The sequence below is a fragment of the Sciurus carolinensis genome, chromosome 13 (assembly GCF_902686445.1).
Source record: "Sciurus carolinensis chromosome 13, mSciCar1.2, whole genome shotgun sequence".
In the NCBI taxonomy this organism is placed as follows: Eukaryota; Metazoa; Chordata; class Mammalia; order Rodentia; family Sciuridae; genus Sciurus; species Sciurus carolinensis.
In genome coordinates this window covers 74,740,887-74,759,417 of record NC_062225.1, presented here as the reverse complement: position 1 = coordinate 74,759,417, position 18,531 = coordinate 74,740,887, and the positions used below count along the sequence as shown (strand labels likewise).

General features: G+C 43.4%; 1 protein-coding gene and 1 pseudogene across 21 annotated transcripts in view; one reads left to right on the top strand and one right to left on the bottom strand.

The window, feature by feature from the left end:
* Positions 1-18,531, bottom strand: part of Dtnb (dystrobrevin beta) — a 232,091-nt gene that overhangs the window by 9,807 nt on the left and 203,753 nt on the right. The gene's annotated exons all lie outside the window — the stretch shown is intronic.
* On the top strand, positions 11,060-11,349 carry LOC124963503 (ATP synthase subunit g, mitochondrial-like; annotated as a pseudogene).

Genomic DNA, 18,531 nt, shown 5'->3' with positions numbered 1-18,531 from the left:
AGGGACCTAGAGAATGGACACACAATGGAGAGAACAGACTAATGTTAAGTAGGTGGGCTTTATGTGTGAAAGCCTGCCACAGTTTTTGAGGGAGCTTGGAGCAATGGGGTAAAATAAGTGAAAAGACAAAAGGACGAGTCACTGAGCCTGGGCCCTGCATGTGGCAGGTAGAGGGGGTTTCCTGTGGAAGCAGGACTGGGAAATACGAGCCAAACGTGAGTGAGTTCAAAGAGAGACGACTGTCCTCCTGGGTGTCCAGCTCAGAAGCCCCACACTGACACGGACCACTGAGGCTGCCAGCACGGTGGCTCCCAGCGCAGCAGCGAGTGGGCACCAAACCAAAGCCATGGTTTGTTCTCTACTGTTCTTCATTTGAATCATTTGTGTGTGTGTCTTTTAATTTGAGAAATACAAATGAATAATTGTCAATATTGTGTCAGATTTATTTCAACCTAAAAACAGTTCAGATAAATCTCAAGACTCCTTTTACTATCAATTTTTTCTAAGCCCAGTTCCTTTCTCTTATCCCTACCAAGGTGACCACCATCAGATTCTGCTGTGAATTTTTTACCTATGTGTACATGTGTAACTATGAAGAATATACAATATCTTCGTGATTTAAAATTTTGCATCAGTGGTATTTTACTGAAAATATCACTTTGAAAGTTGGTTTTATTACTTAGTTTACTCTGAGATCTATCCATGATACAAATAAAATGAACTTAGACCCTACCTCAAGCCAGATACAAAAAATAAAACAGAACACAGTAACTGTAAGAGTGAAAAGCACAAACTTTCTCAAAGACAGACAATGTAAGAAAAATCTTATGACCCTGGGTTAAGACAAACATTTCTTAGAAAAGACACCAAAACCACGTTATGTAAAAGAAAAAAATAGATAGGGGCTGGGCATGCAGCTCAGTCACGGAGCACTTGCCAAGCACGCAGGAAGCGCTGGGTTCAATCCCTCACTGGGTGGTGGAGGCGGGGCGGGGGGGGGGCTTTTATCAAAAATCTAAGACTATTATTTTTTTGGTGGTGCTGAGGATTAAACCCAGGGCCTTATGCACGCTAGGCAAGTGTTCTATCACTGAGCTACACCCTCAGCTCAAAATCTAAAATTTTTGCCAAAACAGCTAGAAAAAAGGATTTTGAATGTTTTCTTTACAAAGAAATGAAATATGTTTTTGATGATAGATATCCTGAGTTGATCAATACACAATGTATAAATGTACCAAAACATCATCACACCATGCCTCATTAAGATGTACAATTATAATCTTTCAACAATAAAAACACTTTTATTCTTCAAAAAACATCATTAAATACCATATGGACAAATCAACTCAAAATGGATCAACAATCTAAATGAAAGAGCTAAAACTAAAACTCTTAGAAGATAACATGGGTGAAAGCTTTATGACCTTGGATTAGAGGACAACTTTTTAGATATGACACACTAAAGGCACAAGCCACAAAACAAAACCATCATCAACACTCAACATCATATTACTTGTAGTGCTTCAGAGGACCATCAGGAAAATGAAAGGACAATTCACAAAAAGAGAAGAAAAATTTTGCAAATTACATATCTGAGAAGGGACTTGTATCTATTGCATATAAAGAATACTCACAACTCAATAATAAAGAGACAACCTAACTTAAAAATGGTCAAAGCATCTAAATTGGCATCTCCAAAAAAGATACATAAATATCCAATAGGTATGCAAAACGAGGCTCAATATTATTAGATGTTAGGGAAATGTCTGATATGGTAATAATTATAGGCACCTACTAGGAGAACTATAATAAAAATGACAGATAATAACAAGTACTGGCAAAGATGTGGAGAAATTGGACTTCTCATACAATGCCAGTAGAAATGTAAAATTGTGCAGTTCCTCAAGAGATTACTCAATGATTATCACATGACCAAGGAAGTCCACTCCCAGCTATATACCCAAGAAAATGAAAACATGTTTGCATAAAAATCTGTGTCCAAATGTTCATAGCAGCATTATTCAAGGTAGCTGAAAAATGGAAACAACTCAAATGTTCATCAACTGATGAATGATTTCTATAAAATGTGGTATAACCATATAGTGGTACATAAAAAGGATCAAAGTTCAGATACATGCTATAACATGGATGAAACTTGAAAGAATTTTGCTACATGGAAGAAGTCAGTCACAAAAGGTTATATAAGGAAGGTATAATTCTATTTATATGCAGTGTTCACATAGGTACATCCATAGGGATAGAAAGGTTAGTGGTCATTTAGGCTGGGGTTGGGGGTTTAGGAAAGAAGAGAAATGAATGCTAATGGGTATGAGGTTTCTTTTGGGGATTAATGAAGTGTTCTAAAATTGATGGTGATGATGGCTGAACAGTTCTGTGAATATATTATAAAATGCTGAATTTTACACTTTAAAACAGTGAGTTGTGTGGTATGCAAATTATATTTCAATGAAATAAAAAAGGACACCATTAAGAAAAAGAAAAAGCCACAGATTGGGCTGGGGATATAGTTCAGTTGGTGGAGTGCTTTCCGTATATGCACAGGCCATGAGTTCAATCCCCAGCGCCACAAAAAAAAAAAAAAAAAAAAAAAAAAAAAAAAGCCACAGATTGTGGAAAATATTTGTGAATTATATCTGATAAAAAAAAAAAGAAAACTTTTGTCCAGAACATATAAGGAACTCCAATAACTCAAGACAAAGTACCCAAGTTATAAAAGGGGCAAAAATTCAAACAGATATTTCACCAAAGAAGTTGTGTAAACAAGCTGATGATCATGTGAAAAATGCACAGCAAGAGAAATCATGAGGGAAATGGAAACTCAAGTCAATGCAGTATCACTTAATGCCCACCCAAACAGCTACAACCACAAAGACAGTCCTGGACACTGTTAGTGAGACTGTAAAGCGTGGGTCTACTGTGAGAAACATCTCAGCAGTTTCCTAACCTACAAATTCTACTCCTGAGCATTTCCCCAAGAGAAACGAGAACATGTCCACCTAAAACATACCAAGATATTTGCAACAGTTTAATAGCCAAAAAGGAGAAACAACTCCAATGTCCATTAACTTGTGAATGGATTAAGAAAACGCCATGTTTCTAGACTATGGAATCCTATGGAATCTCTTTTTTGCTATGTCAAGTATTTTACTATTAACTTTTATAATAATTTCCACTGACAAATATTTTGTTAAATATTCTCTTCTATTGCATCAGTGGTTCTTAAACATTTATTACTACTCTTTCAGGTATGCATCTTTTCTTAAAAATGGATCACGAAATGGAAACACCATTTGACCCAGCTATCCCACTCCTTGGCCTATACCCAAAGGACTTAAAATCAGCATACTACAGAGATACAGCCACATCAATGTTCATTGCTGCTCAATTCACCATAGCCAGATTGTGGAACCAACCTAGATGCCCTTCAGTTGATGAATGGATAAAGAAACTGTGGCATATTTATACAATGGAATATTACTCCGCAATGAAGAATGATAAATTATGGCATTTGTAGGCAAATGGTCGAAATTGGAGAATATCATGCTAAGTGAGATAAGCCAATCTCAAAAAACTAAAGGACGAATGATCTCGCTGATAAGCGGATGAGGACATATAATGGGGGGTGGGACGGGCTAGCATTAGGTTTAGGGTTAGGTTTAGAGTTAGGCTAAGGAGAGCAGTAAGAATGAAGGAAAGAAGGACTGTGTAGAGGGAAAAGAGGGGTGGGAGGGGTGGGAGGGGTGGGGGGGAGGGGAAAAATATAATAAACATCATTACCCTATGTAAACGTAAAAAAAAAAAAAAAAAAATGGATCACGAATCCTGTTTAGCCAATTAATATTATCACATACTAATCATTGTATTTTGGGTACTCCTGCTACCTTTTATCCTACAATCACTATCATCCCCTATTTTGGGGCTCTTTTTATAGAACATGGGACAAATAATAATAGACAAAACTCGACTTTACGATCTAAAGGTGCTGCTTTCTGGGCATAAGACAGAGCTGGGAAGTGCACACGAGCAGCCAGACCTGGCAGTTTCAGCCCCAATCCACACTCAGACGGGAAGCAAGGGAGAGCGGGGAGGAGCGTCTGTAGAGAGGGCCACCAAGTGTGATGCAGGAAAGTCGGGGGCTGGCAGATTGGGGTGTGAGAGACTGCAGAATGGGTGGACACTGGCAGAGCCTGGGCCTCTCCTGTGCCCTGGAGAAGAGAATGCAGATGGTGTCCAGATTGCTTGGGAAGCCAGGAGGACAGACCCCAGGCTCCCTAGTGTCCAGTGGCTTTCCCTAGGCTAACAGAGGTTCAGTGAACTGTGAGAGCTAGTGAGCCTCAGAGTGAGATTAGAGCCTGGAAGGGGCAGGCCGTGTGGACTGTGGGAGCCAGGGAACCTGGGAGTTCAGATGTCTTAGTCACAGAGCTCCTAGTTCTGTCGGAGCGAATCAGACCTACCTACAAGCAGGTGACCTGACAACCACCATGGTCCAGATATCAGCACCCATCAAGGTGAAAACAGGGACACGCCTCTGCTGAGGTCATAGTATCACAGTGTAAGTCCCTGAGGCTCAGCATCACTCTCAGGTGCAGGGGAGGGGGATGGGGATCTCTAACTGACTGGCTTCAGAGCTGGCTTGGATTACGTGTCCAGTTCAGACAGCGAGAACTTGAGATGGAAATTAGACCCAGTTAAAGAAAAAATTAGTCTGTGAAATTCAAACTCACTTTGCCATGACAGTTATATGTTGTCCCTTTAGAGGGCTAACCCAGCATGAAGCATTGGTAAGTCTTTACAAATCTCCCCCATATGATTTGAGCCAGACATTGGACCTGAGACTCAAGTGTCAGAGTGATAAAATGAACATATAGCTGCTTTTTAGTAACATGAAACTGAACCTCTGCAAACATTTTAGCATGGGAATGATGATAGGGAATGAGACAAGAGGTGGGCAGCCACATGTGGTTAGAACTCCAGGTCCAGGAAGTGAAAAAACCTACTGCCTCTCATCAGTTTGAAAATCATCAGACCTTTTCCTGGGATTACTGCCTACCACATGCCTTCTGAGGCAGAGAAAAACCAGGCTCCTCAAGTTGTCTTTATTCAGAGCAGTTGACAGAGCAAAGCTAAGGTTACTGAAAAAGAATTTCCCCATGGGTCTCACAACCCCAGCCACTGGCTTTAGGATCTTATTGGAATAAAACAGTGTCAGGACAGAGCTGCCAGAGGCCATGCAGACTCTGGTTTGGGCAGAGTAATGCCAATTCAGTATCCTGGGTGGGTCAAAGAGACAAGATTCAGTCCACCAATATGTACCTGCTCCAGCCAAGTCCAAAGCTGAGGGTCAGGAAGCCTAGAGGCTGGAGTTGGTCCTGGATGAGGAATACATGGGTGCAGGGGTGCCAATGGACTCTGCTACTGTGTGGTTTCCATAAAGGAGCAAGAGGACTTGCAGCGGTTCTTTCAATCTGTTGAAAGGACTGTGCCTTCTCTCTTGCCCTTGGACCCTACTTGAGTTCTCTGCCAGGTGCACTACTAAGCATGGCACTGTCTGACCTGTTCCCACTGGTCCTTTGGGTGGCAGTGAGGCTGGCCCTGCCTCCAAGAGGAAGCTGCACCTTCCTGAGATGCTCCTGCTGCGTCCTTCCTTCTGTCTCACCCTATCTTGCTTCTTAAATTTCATTCTTGGCATCACTGTGCTCAGCACAAGTAAACGCTTAATAAATGCTTGTTAAGTGACAATGAGGGGCATCAAGTTTCTGACCCTTTTCCTTCTGTAATGGAAAGTGGGAAAGTAGCCAGAGCAGGCAATAAGCTCCAGGAAGTAATAAATCTATAGCCACCAGTAAATCTTTGTGTGAATACCAACTAGATAACAAATGTGGTAGCCAGACCTCTGATGGCCCCAAATGATCCCCTCCTTTCAAGTACTGGTGCAAGTCCCTCTCCTGGAGTGCGGGCTGGGCTTAGTGACTTGCTTGGAATGAATCAGACAAATGGGATGCCACTTCTGAGACGAAGTTATGAATGGCTGTGACTGTCTTGCTCACTCTCTCCTGCTTGCTCACTCTGATGAGGCCAGCTGCCACCCTGCGAGTGACCCTATGCAGAGGAACTGAAGGTGGCTTCCGGCCACCAGCTAGCACTGAATGGAGGCCTTCACTTCAACAACTGAGCCCTGCCAACAAGCATGGAGCTATTAAGCCTTGACTGACTGCGGAGAAGCCGTTTGAGAGAGCCTGAGCTGACGGCCCTAGGAAATAGCACCTGGGTTCCTGGTGCACAGAAGCTGTGCCATCGTCAATTTTTGTTTTTCTAAATCTCTAGGTTTTGGGGTAAACTTTTTGTGCAGCAACAGATAATGTATACACTAGCTGGGTGCTATGGCGTATGTCTGTAATCCCAGTCACTTGGGAGGCCAAGGCAGGAGGATTACAAGTTCAAAGCCAATCTCAGCAACTTAGCAAGACTCTGTCTCAAAAATAAAAAAGGGCTGGGGGTTGTAACTTAGTGGTAGAGAACGTGTCTAGTACATGTGAGGCACTGGGTTCGATCCTCAGTACCACATAAAAAAATGAATAGGTAAAATAAAGGTACTGTGTCCATCTACAACTAAAAAAAAAAAAAAAAAAAATTTTTTTTAAATTAAAAATAACAAAGAAAAAAGAAAAATGGTTAGGGATGTAGCTCAGTGGTAAAGTGCCCTTGAGTTCAATCCCCAGTACCAAAAGAAAAAAGAAGAAGAAAAAGAAAAAGAAAAAAAGAAAAAACAAGGTAATACATAACACTGGGGTTGATTTAAAAAAAAAAACACCACACATTAGCAGATCAGATGTATGTGACGGACATTTGGTTGACAGGGAGAGAAAGGAGAGATCCAGGGATGTGAGACCAGGACCAGAGGCCCTCACGACAGGTCAAAGACCCCGAGAAAGATGCCTATGGATGAGGAGAGAGGCAGAGAGGCAGAGACTGATAATCAGAAAAACATTTTCCTAATGAGAATAAGCTAGGGATCTGAATATGTTACTCTGTCCTGACACTGAAGGTCTCAACCTCTTTACTTTGTCAATAATCACCAGGACTTAGAACATTTCTCTGCTTCCCAAAGAAGAGGGAAAGCTGCAGACTCTAAGGTGCAAGCCAGATCTTCCCACAGCCTGGGTGGACGTGGAGGGAGGAAGAATGCTTCAACAACAAAGACATGGAACAGACGACCTGGCTTTTCTTCTTGACTGTGTAGCAAATATACCTTACCGTTTCTGGGGTTCAATCTGCTAGTTGGTGAACTGAGGGGGACCAGCTAGCTGACACTTGAGGTGTTTTTCTGATAGAACATTCCTTGACCTATCATCTTCACCAAGTTATATCATCTCAGAAATGCCAAAGAAGCCCTACTTTGGCTTCGGCTGGAATCACTCTGTAAGTGAAGGACATGCTTCTGAGTGCTCTGCAGTCATCTCCTGGTCACACGATGGCATGTTCTACTTGCAACTTGTACCTTCCTTGTGAATGGAATCAATATCAGAGATGCTGCTCACGAAGGCCTCATGCAGATGCAGTTGACGAGAAGGTGCAGGAGCAGGCATTATGCAGAAGAGGGACCACCTACCTCCACAAGACAGTGAGCAGGTCCTTCTAATTAAATAAGCCCAAGCTGGAGCGTATGGCACAGCTTGACACAGCACCTGCAGTGCACAGCAGCCCCCTCGACATGCTGACCCTCACCCTCGGGTTCATCTCTTAACTCTCAGCCCACTTGAAAGACATGGGCCTGACACTAAAACACAAGCTGAAGCCCTGGAATGTGCAACTGCACCTTGCCTCAAAAGCGCAGATGGGTTTTTATGCTGGAGAAGCAGACCTTCTCCACGGAGCCTGCCAAGCGCTCTGCTCAAGGCAAAGAAACCCAGAATAAGCGGAAGAGTGGAGGCCGGGCCACACACCCCACAGCCAGTACCCAGAGATTATGGGAAACCTGAGAATCACAGAAATCTGTACGGTGGAGGAACGAGTCAGGTGGCTCAGGAATGGGGATAAGCTTTCCAATGGCAGGCATGACACCACTGGGCGATTCCGGGTTGCAGCAGTCAAGAGGGCAGGTGGAGCAGGGAAGCGCTGCAGCACGCCACTTGGTGTTCCAGGATCTCCTGACACAGGACAGTGGAATCCTGTTGTAATGCTGCTTTTAACTAAGGCCTGAGTACACACAAGGGTAGTCATGTTTCTGACCAAGAACTAAACACAATACTCGTCCTGTAACTCAGGTTCTCTGAATACAGAGGCCCCTTGTAGTGGAAAGCAATTCTTCTGGGAAAGCAGAGCCAGAGACACATTGCAATCTCAACAACTCCCTGGGCTGCTGGCTCTTCACTTTTCAAATCAGCAAAGACTCTGAGAATCAACAAAGGCATGGATCACATTCCAAAAACAGTGTTCGGAAATTATGCTTTTAATTTTAGAGGGTTCATGACCACAGGAAAATATCCTGTCTTAGGTCAATGTTCATTTTTTATTTGAGGAGACTGAGACCTAGAGAGTGACAAGGTCACAAACAAATCAATATAGAGACTAAGAGGACACACAGGTCTTCAAATGCCCTCAACTGCTAGGAAAAAATCTGAGCATAGGGATCATAATCCTACCTTCCTTTCTCTTTCTCTTTTTTTCCCCTCAGTACTGGGGATGGAACCCAAGGGTGCTTTAGCACTGAGCTACATCCCCAGCCCTTTTTATTTTGAAACAGGGTCTCACTATGTTGCTGAGGTTGGCCTGGTATTTGCAGTCCTCCTGCCTCAGCCTCCAGAGTTGCTGGGATTATAGACCTGAGCCACTGTGCCCAACAAAGCACCAGGTTTTTCAGGCCAGAAGGAATATGAATCAATCAAGACTTCTTACTGCTGAAGCTAACCAAGTCAATCTCATTTCCAGAACTGAGCATGGTGATTACACCTGTAATCCCAGTGACTTGGGAGGCTGAGGTGGGAGGATCACAAGCACAAGGCCAGCCTCAGCACCTTAGCAAGGCCTTAAGCAACTTAGTGAAACCCTGTCTCAAAAATAAAAAAAAGTATAAAAAGGGTTGGGGACTTAGCTCAGTGGCAAAGTACCCCTGGGTTGAATTCCCAATATAATAACCAAACAAACAAACATAAACTTCCAGTAAGAGCAAGAAATATGCAAAAGTAGAACAGAGATCTAATAGTGGAGCCAAAACAGGTACACAGAATGCCAGAGAAGGTGAGCTGAGGACAGAGTGTTCCCGTCTCAGTTCTCATCTGAGCAGAAGAGAGGGACTCACATGCTAAGGCAGAGAGCTGGCCAGAAGGCCAGATGCACACAGCGAAGGTGCTGTCTTTAGCAGGAAAATGATATGGCACAGCTCTTGGCCTGGCACATAGTAGGGGCTCCATAAATAGAACTTCCTTCCCTTTTTCTCCCCATGGAACAGGTAAGAATTTTGTCTGCTTGGTACACATTAAACTCAGGTAACCAAGGCCAGAAGAGAGGCTTGTGGCAAAAGCCTGCTGTTGAGAGTTAAGTTCTCTGGGGGGCAGCATAACAGCCCCCACGGATGCACCAACAAAAACTCCCAGCCAGGCTGTTATCATGGCAACAGAATGGAGGACACGTTAGGCTCTATCTCTCTCTCTCTCTGACACATGGACACCTGCCAGGTAGCAGATGGCCTGTGTGGACAATTACCTCCACTTTGCTGCAGTGTATTTAAATTAAACAAACTGGTCTCTTTACTTGCCTGTTTTCAGAGGTCATCTCAAAAAAGCGAAAAATGATGCTGGGAGAAAGAAGCTGCAGTCTGAAGTTTAGGCAAAGCAACCACAACTGTACCAAGAATTGGGATGGATAAAGAACAGACTTCGAAGAGGTGAGAGCACCACACACTATTGCCAGTGCTGGTGGTGAGGGTTCTTGGAGGACGCAGTTACCTCATCAGCTGTAGAAGGAGCAGGAGCGAAGGGACAGGTCATCTGCTACCATACTGTCTGACCTGCTGCAAGATGAGAAAATAATTGCCTCACCTGACAAGAGTTCAGACTGCTGGGAGTAAGGACTGGAGATGGAAGTCACAGCACCCGGAGGAGATGAGGAAGATAGCCAAGGACACAGTGGCAGGATGTGGATCCCTCTGGGCTGAACCAGAGGCAGGGAAAAAAGGCACCTGCAGAGCTGTCTTAGCAAGGTGTCCCCTGAGAGCTGTGCCACAGAGCCTGAGAAGATGCACCCGGCTCCTGAACACCCAAGGGTGCTGAAGAAGCCTGATCCCTCAGCTCTCACCACTGGCCACGGGCATGTGTCTGTTGGAAGGGCGATGTCCTTCCACAGAGGGCTGCCACTGGCTTGCTCCTGCATCACATCAGGAAACTCAGCTCAACACAGGACCTCACTCACTGTGGTGGCCTGTCGGGTGTCCCAGGACTGTCAGTGTTGGCAATGGCAGAAGGTGATGGCTCTCAATCCATGACTGTGTTTACTGAGATCAAGCTAAGTTACATAGAAGAAAGAGCCTACTCAGAGACTCAAAGGGGTGGGAGGCAAGGTGTTAACTTTCTTCGTGAAGAGAGATGGCACACGGAATTGCTGGGATAAAGAACAAAATTTGCCATAAACCCAAAGATAAAAGCTGAAATTTGAACTTTCAGCTAGGGAAGCTCATAAATTCCAAGACTAGCATCACTCTTTCCACTTGTTTCTCTGGGGTGCCCAGTGCTATTTGGAGATGGTCTCCCCATTAGTCCTCACTGCAGAATTTCAAAGCCAGTTCTCAGGAAAACGACAGGGACCTCACCAAGAGAAAAATCCCTATAAAATGAATATTAAACACTCAGATTCCATATTACAAACAAACACTAACACAAGCTCCAAGGAATGTGTGGTCCTCATTCAGACAGCTAAACCAATTACCAGGCAGGCAGCAGTGGTATTTTAAAATTCAGTGAGTCAGTGGTGGATCCTTTTGTGTGTGTGTGGGGGGTGACATTCAGTCAGCCTTTCAGAGCAACGGACCTTCTATCCTAGAACCATGGTCTGGTTGGTATATAACCTCACCGAGAAGTCCCCGGTGCTGGTGAATGCTGCTGTGACTTACTGGCCACGTTTTGGCATAAGGCCAAGGTTGAGCTCCAACCCCTGCTAAGATCCCTCCAGTTATTCAGAACCTAAAACAAAGTCAGTAGTGCTCAAAACTGGTAGCTTCCAATAGCTCACAGTTAAGGAAGCTATGCTGAATGGTTTGGTGGTCACTGAAGTGTGGATGTGGTTTTATATCAGAGAATCATAGGCAAGCATGGCATCGTTGGCTAGAATGTTTGAAGACCAATCTTTTTTTTTTTTTTTTTTGTGGTGCTGGGGATTGAACCCAGGGCCTTGTGCTTGACAGGCAAGCACTCTATGAACTAAGACCAATCTTTAACATCTGATTATATCCGATTTATTGTTTGAATTTTCTTGGACCATATATGATCAGATTGCTATCAATAAGATGTGTCAGAAAAAGAAATTCAGTGAGTCAAATTTCAGTGCTTCTTATAAAACCTGTGTGGTGAAGTATGGCACCTTCTCTAACAACACTCCATTCTTTGTCGAGTGCCTGTTTATGTAAATGGTGGTCAGAGGCCAGGCTTTGCAGATAGATGGACTTAGTCTGGATTCCATTTACTAGCTGTGTGCCCTTGGGCAACCAACTTAACCCTTCTGCACCTGGGATTCTTCATGTGACAATGGGGATGATGATATCTACCACACAGGCAGATGAGGACAATTACAAAATACTCTACATAAATGGACAGAGGAGTGATGGGTGGGGAAGGAGACTGGGAATCTCTTGGTATTCATGCCAAACCCAAGTATCAGAATGGGGATTCTGGAGTGTCTTGGAGGCTCACATGAGCACCACAGAGAGGTGCTCTGGGCTCAGTGCAGGGCTTCATAACTAGGACAGTTTTACCAGCTGAGGGCCCAAGGGTGGGGGCACTCAGTGGGTGAGGTTAAGGTTTCTGCTAAACATCCTACAATGCACAGGGCAACTCCTCACAAAAGAGGTATCTGGCCCCAAATGTCAGCCATGCCAAGGAGAAAAACCTGCCTGGAGGTGACTCGGAATCACGCAGTCCTGCAGAGTTGATCCATGCAGCTGTTTTGTTATGTTGCTGTGGTGGGGCCTGGGATCAGGCCCAGGTCTTGCACGTGCCAGGCATTGAACTACAGCCCCAGCCCTGTCCCACGCTTTCCTCTTAGGCTGTGAGCTGCTGTGGAAGGAAGGGAATCTACCAGTAGTCTCAGATTTAGTTAGACCCTTCAAGGCCCAGGGACAAACTCCTGCACATTGTGAGATGTGGCCACAGGCCTAAAAGAATATTCTAGATTCTCTCTTAGTTTCCTGGTTAAAGTAGGAGTAAAAGTTAATAGTTCCCTAGTTAAATGCATGAGCTAAATTTTGAAGTGTGGAAGCAATTAATAAATAGCAAATTTTGGATACATTTTAAGTTACTCATAATTTATAATAATAAAGCCAAGGAAGAATTTAGTCAGTCATCTATACAGAGCAGGATTGCACCAGCATAGACTCTTACTAAAGGCATCACCCACGCAGCAGCTAATGCCTCTGTGCATTGTCTGACATCCTACTTTTTCTTTTTTTCTTTTTTTTAAACATAAGAGTATCTATTTGGCAGCCCCAAATGTGAGTTAATTAATTTGCCAAATGATGATTACCAGTAAATGTAGAATATAGTCTCCTGCATCCTTTGTGACATACTTCTTTTAGTGGAACTGAGCAGATGTTCGTTTTGCTGTGGCCTCTAGGCCAGGAAGTACTACACCTTGGCATTATTGTTGCATGAACACCAGAAGAGCCTGAGGTTCAACCATCACAGCCTCCTGACTTGAGGAAATTCTGACAAAAGCTCTCAGAGTGAAAGGTTTTAGCTGGACATGGTGGCAATGCCTGAAATCCCAGCGACTTAGGAGGTTGAGGCAGGAGGGTCTTGAGTTTGAGGCCATCTTCAGAAACTGAGCAAGATCCTAAACAACTTGGCAAGACCCTGTCTGAAAATAAAAAATGAAAGGGGCTAGGGACGTGGTTCAGTGGTAAAGTGCTACTGGGTTCAATGTCCAGTGCCAAAAAAAAAAAAAAGAGAGAGAAAGTTACAGAAATAATCCCATGCTGAGAGAAGATGTGGTCTAATAAAGAGGAAGAGTGCTAGGGAACCTTGTCCTGTTGGAGACACGCCGAGTAGCACAGAGATGAGCCAAAGGAGAAGGGTGCCAGCACCTTTCTTAGGGTGCTTTCTTTTGTCTAGAAAAGTTGGAAGCAGGAGGTTGGCATGAATAAACTTCAGGGAAGGTGTTGGTTATTGAAAAAAAGCCCAGTTAATGAAGTGAGAGCCAGATGGTTTCAGTCACAAGAGGAAAAACTAGTACAATGTACTCAGATGGATTTCTGTAGACTCCTCACAAATTATAGGCTCTTCCCATTGGTGTCAATGACAAAAAAGAAAGAAAGAAAAAAAAAAATCAAAGAACTGTGGAGCTGGACCTTAACAGATAAGGAAACTGAGGTTTGTTCAGATGGGAACAAAATGAGATTTTGCCAACAAGGCTCCATTAGTCAGAAGTGCTACCTATTCACAGGTAATACACCACACAGATGTGAGCTTTCCTTCATGATAGAGGGTAAGGGTAATAGCAGTGAGATAAAGCCCATTTTTCAAAGCTGTTTGTATTCTACTACTCTACTGAAATTTTCTTTCTAAAGTTGTCAATAACTTCAATATTGTCAAATCCAAGGGCTTCCTGGTCTTCTTTACTGTCTCCTTTTTGAAGCTTTCTGGGTTTCCAAGAGAACCCCTGATCCTACCTCCTCTCACTGACTCTTCTTTCTTCTTGTCTACTCTTGGTTCTCCCAAAGGGTCATGTTTATGGTTTGGATCTTAAATGTCCCCCTGAAAAGCTCATGCTAGGCAATGCAGCAGGAATGTGCTGAGGTGAAATGATTAGATTATGAGGGCTATAACCTCATCTGTGGATTAATTAACCCATTTGATGGATTACTAATCTGAATGACACTGGGGGTAACTGTTGATAGGTGGGGTGTGACTAGAGGAAGGAGGTTGCTGGGGATGTGTGGCCTTGGACTGTACCTTGTCCCTGGCTCCTTTGCTCTCTGTTTCTTGGCTGGTACAAGCTAATGCTTTACACCACCATACTGTTCCACCATGATGTTTCTGCCTCTCCGTAGTCCCAGAAAAATGGAGTTGTGGACTGAACCTCTCAAACTATGAGCCCAAAATAAGCTTTTCCTCCTCTAAATTGTTATTGTCATGTCACAGAAATAATTCCAACTCTGATATTATTATCAAAAGATTCCAAATCTATGTTGTTAGCCCTGTTTTCCCATTGGTGTTTCAGTTGCACATATCAAAGAATCTAGTAGACCTTTTGGTTTGACTGTCTGGCTATTCTATGTAACCCTCAAGTCAGATCAACTCCCCCTTTTATTTCTTCAGCCAAAGGTACCCTTCATTTTTCCAGGTTCTCAGCCTCCAAACCTAGATGGCATCTATCACTCATCCCTTTCTGTTGATCCTTTGCTGAGATTCAGACTAGGGGAGATAGTGGGTTCTAGAAGTTCAATATTCTTCCATGGAAAGAGAATTTCCATGGTGTGGAGAGAATATTCCTGGAGCTCTCAGAGGACAATTTTCATATGTCATGTGCATTCTGGTTAAGAGAGGAAAAGTTGGGCTGGGGAGATAGCTCAGCTGGTAGAGTGCTTGCTTTGCAAGCACAAGGCCCTGAGTTCGATCCCCAGTACCGCAAGAAAAAAAAAAAAAAAAAAAGAGAGAGAGGAAAAGTTAGGAATATAGTACAAAAGTACAAAAGGGAAATAAAAAGTAGGTAAGAGGGGCCAGGGTGGAGCTCAGTGGCAGATCACTTGCCTAGAGTATGTGTGAGGCCCTGGGTTCCATCCTTAGCACTGGTAGAAAAAGTAAATGAGGAGTCTTAGCTTGTCCTTGATGAGAGTGATGACAAACACTGTTCAGATGACAAGTCCATTTCCCCTTGTATCTTCAGATTGCAAACTCCTCACAGATATCCAGGGAGTTTGCGGGGAAAGGCAGGCATGGTGGCACATGCTTATTATCCCAGCAACTTGGGAGGCTGAGGAAGGGGGATTGCAAGTTTGAGGCCAGCCTCAACAACTCAGTGAGACCCTACTTCAAAGTAAAAAGGGCCTGGGATATAACTCAGTGGTAGAGTGTCCCAGGGTTCAACCCCTAGTTCCTCCCAAAAAAGTTTTGAGGGAGTAAAATACAGATATTTACTTTGGATACTGTAAATGATAATTCCTCTTTTTTGGAGAACAAAAACAAACAAACAAAGGAACTGAAGGAGCCTACAGTAAGCACAGGTGCCAAGACTAATGAATGAACACACACGGCAGATGTAAGCCATCAGTGAGCAGCTGGACTTCTGGACATACATACATATGTACATATCCTAGAACTGGAACCCAGACTAAAGGTTTGTGGGACAGTCATGCAAGAGAGCACTTTGATACTCATTTACCAATGAACACCCATGCATCGCAAACACAGGAGGGCAGCGGTGGTCCCTAAGGCTCAGGAAAACAATAACCAGGCTTGAGTTACTACTTCTAGGGCATTGTGTCAGCCATGAAATTACTTTCATACTACTTGAGGGTGATATTATCCTTTCATCCTCTGGAAGTCCAAGCTTGTTGCCTTGAACACATGTGGTAAAACACTGCTGAATAAACAGGAATGGTAACCCTTTCCTTTCAGGAAGAAGCAGACTCTTCTAAGTCAGAGCATCGTGGGGCCAGAGAGCCCAGACTTTAGAAGCATGTGAATCTGGGTCACTTCCTGATGAGAGGTGAACAAAGGTGAATGAATCAGGAGGGGGAAGTGACCCATGAGACATCGAGGAGTTCACTAACAATCCCTTTAATGGACAAAGAGGAGGTCTTTATTTTTATTTTTTTGGTACCTTCTCTTAAAATACAAAGTTAGTTTCATGAGGTTTGTGGGAGCCCTCACATGTTGACCATGGCTAACTAAATGCTGAGTGTCCTTCCTCTGAGGCATATTTGGTGGAGCCATGATCAAAAATGCACACTCCTGGGAACTGACCCAAACCACACTTTCTTTGTTGTTGTGGCACTGGATTATCTGGGGCTTGGAAACCAGAGAGGGTGTGAGGGGAAGGTCCCTCTTGATACCCCAACTACTGACATAAAAAGAGACGTCCCAAGCATGGCAATAGTCTCTTAGCAGACCCCCAACGTCCCTCTAATTACATCATTTTCAGGGTGCTGGCCATGTTACTCTTTGGACCACCAACGCACTACTAACTTGGGTTATGGTGACCTCTGTGGGAGCCTCCTCTATCCTTAAGTAACTTTTGATATTTAAAGTTACTATCTTTGAGCCTCATGTTCCTATGCATTTACCATATGGAATGATCTGTTCAGGGAAACACATCGTGAATAAGCTGAACCCCTGGCCTTGGACAGCTCATTTCACTGGTTCCAAGAGATCCAGCAATGAAATTTGATGGTGTATTGAGTTACTGGGAAAAATGGAGTCCTGAGACATTCCTAGAGTGAATTTGTACAACTTAAACTGGGAATGTTGTTGACCTGGACTCAGGAGAGCCAAGGTTCCAGTGCACCACTGCCAGTAGGGTCCTCATCAGTATGCTGTTACATCAGTGTGTCCTTTGTAATATGCTGGCATGGAGCAAGAATTAGAATATTTCCAAATGGCACAGTGACTATAGATATCCTGCATTTTATAAATGATCAGTGTTAAAAAAGAGGGCAATAATACATAATCAATATCTGTTCTTTAGAAATAATAATAGAGCTAATAATACTAATATATTACCTTGATGTTCCTATTTGTTTAGTAACACTGAATTTTGTTTTCCTAAATTCTTTATTTATTTCTGAACTATAATTTAGTCTCCTGAAGGGATCTACCTCTTATGTGAGACCACCTTGAGCAAAATCAGTTATAGATACTTGAAACCAGTTTTATTCCTTACAATTAATACAATTATTAATTCATACAGTTTTTGGTTATTACTGGTTATCATTCAACAAATATTTACTAAGTATCTACTGTGGGAAAGGCTGGTGGGCAGCTGTCCTCCAGCTAGTGGCTGGGGATATGATAGTAAAGAAAGCAAAGTCCTTCAATTATATTCTGAAGATGGTCCTGGGCCTGATTAACCCTCGTAAGCCTCTTAAGCTACAGTGTGGTTGACACTCAGTGAAGTCTTATCTGACATAGGCAGTTCTGCCCTTCATTATAACCCTTAGATCTGAGAAGGGAAAGGGAAGGAGAAAGAAAAAAGAATTACCAGGCCAGATACTGATGACAATCAAAGCACTTGGCCGAGGCTAAAGGCAGAACCTTAGTAACAAAGTTTTTTTTTTGTTTTTTTTTTTTTTAAGTTTGTTTTTAAGTGCTGGAGACTGAAGCCAAGGTTCTACCACTGAGCTATTCCCCAACACTTAGCCTCAAAGTTTTAAAAGTAACAGTTACTCCCATTACTCTCAGGTTCCCCCAAAGCCAAGACAATCTGTGATGCTGTGATATAGTAAGTATTCATCTGATCTTCTATCATGATTTAGATTTGAAGCTCAAGTATGAGATAATGCAAGAAAATTGAGAGGTGAAATGCTCGGTTTTGACAGCATTAACGTAATCAGTGCATTAATCTGCTGATAGGCAGTAAGTGGGTGGTAACTGTAGGCAGGGAGGGTGTGGCTGAAGGAGGCAGACCACTGGGGGTGTGACTTTGGGGTTTGCATTTGACTATAAACTCTGGTGAGCAGAGTCTTTCTGCTTCCTGATTGTCATGTCCTGAGCTGCTTTTCTGTCATGTCCCTTCACCATGGTGCTCTGCCTCTTCTTGGGCCCAGAGGAACAATTTGGCCATCTAGGAACTGAGTCTTCTAAAACTGCAGGCACCAAATAAAATTTTCCTCCTCTGTATTGTTCTCGTCAGGTGTTTTGGTCATAGCAGCGATAAAGCTGACTAAAACATCTTTTTTCCCAGATTCTTAGCAGAAGAGCTTCTATAACCTTTGGAATCTCCAGAGCGATAGGGTGTTTTTTACATTCTAATTAGATGACTGGTGGTTGGGGCCCTTTAGACAAGCTTCAGCATGGGAACTGGTTGCCAGAAAGACCAAGGTACACTTAGAGAGCTGGAACTTTCAAAACTCACCAGACTTCTGAGGGGGGAGGGGCTAGAGATGGAGTTAATCACCAAGAGCCAATGACTTACTCAATCCCACTTATGTAACAGAACCTCCATAAAACCCTTAACAAAGAGGCTCCAGGATCGGCGAACGCATCCGCAGGCCAGGAGGTAGTATACCCCAACACCACAATGAAAGAAGCTCCCACACTTCTGAACCCCTTTCAGACCTTGCCCTATGTACCTCTTCATCTGGCTGTT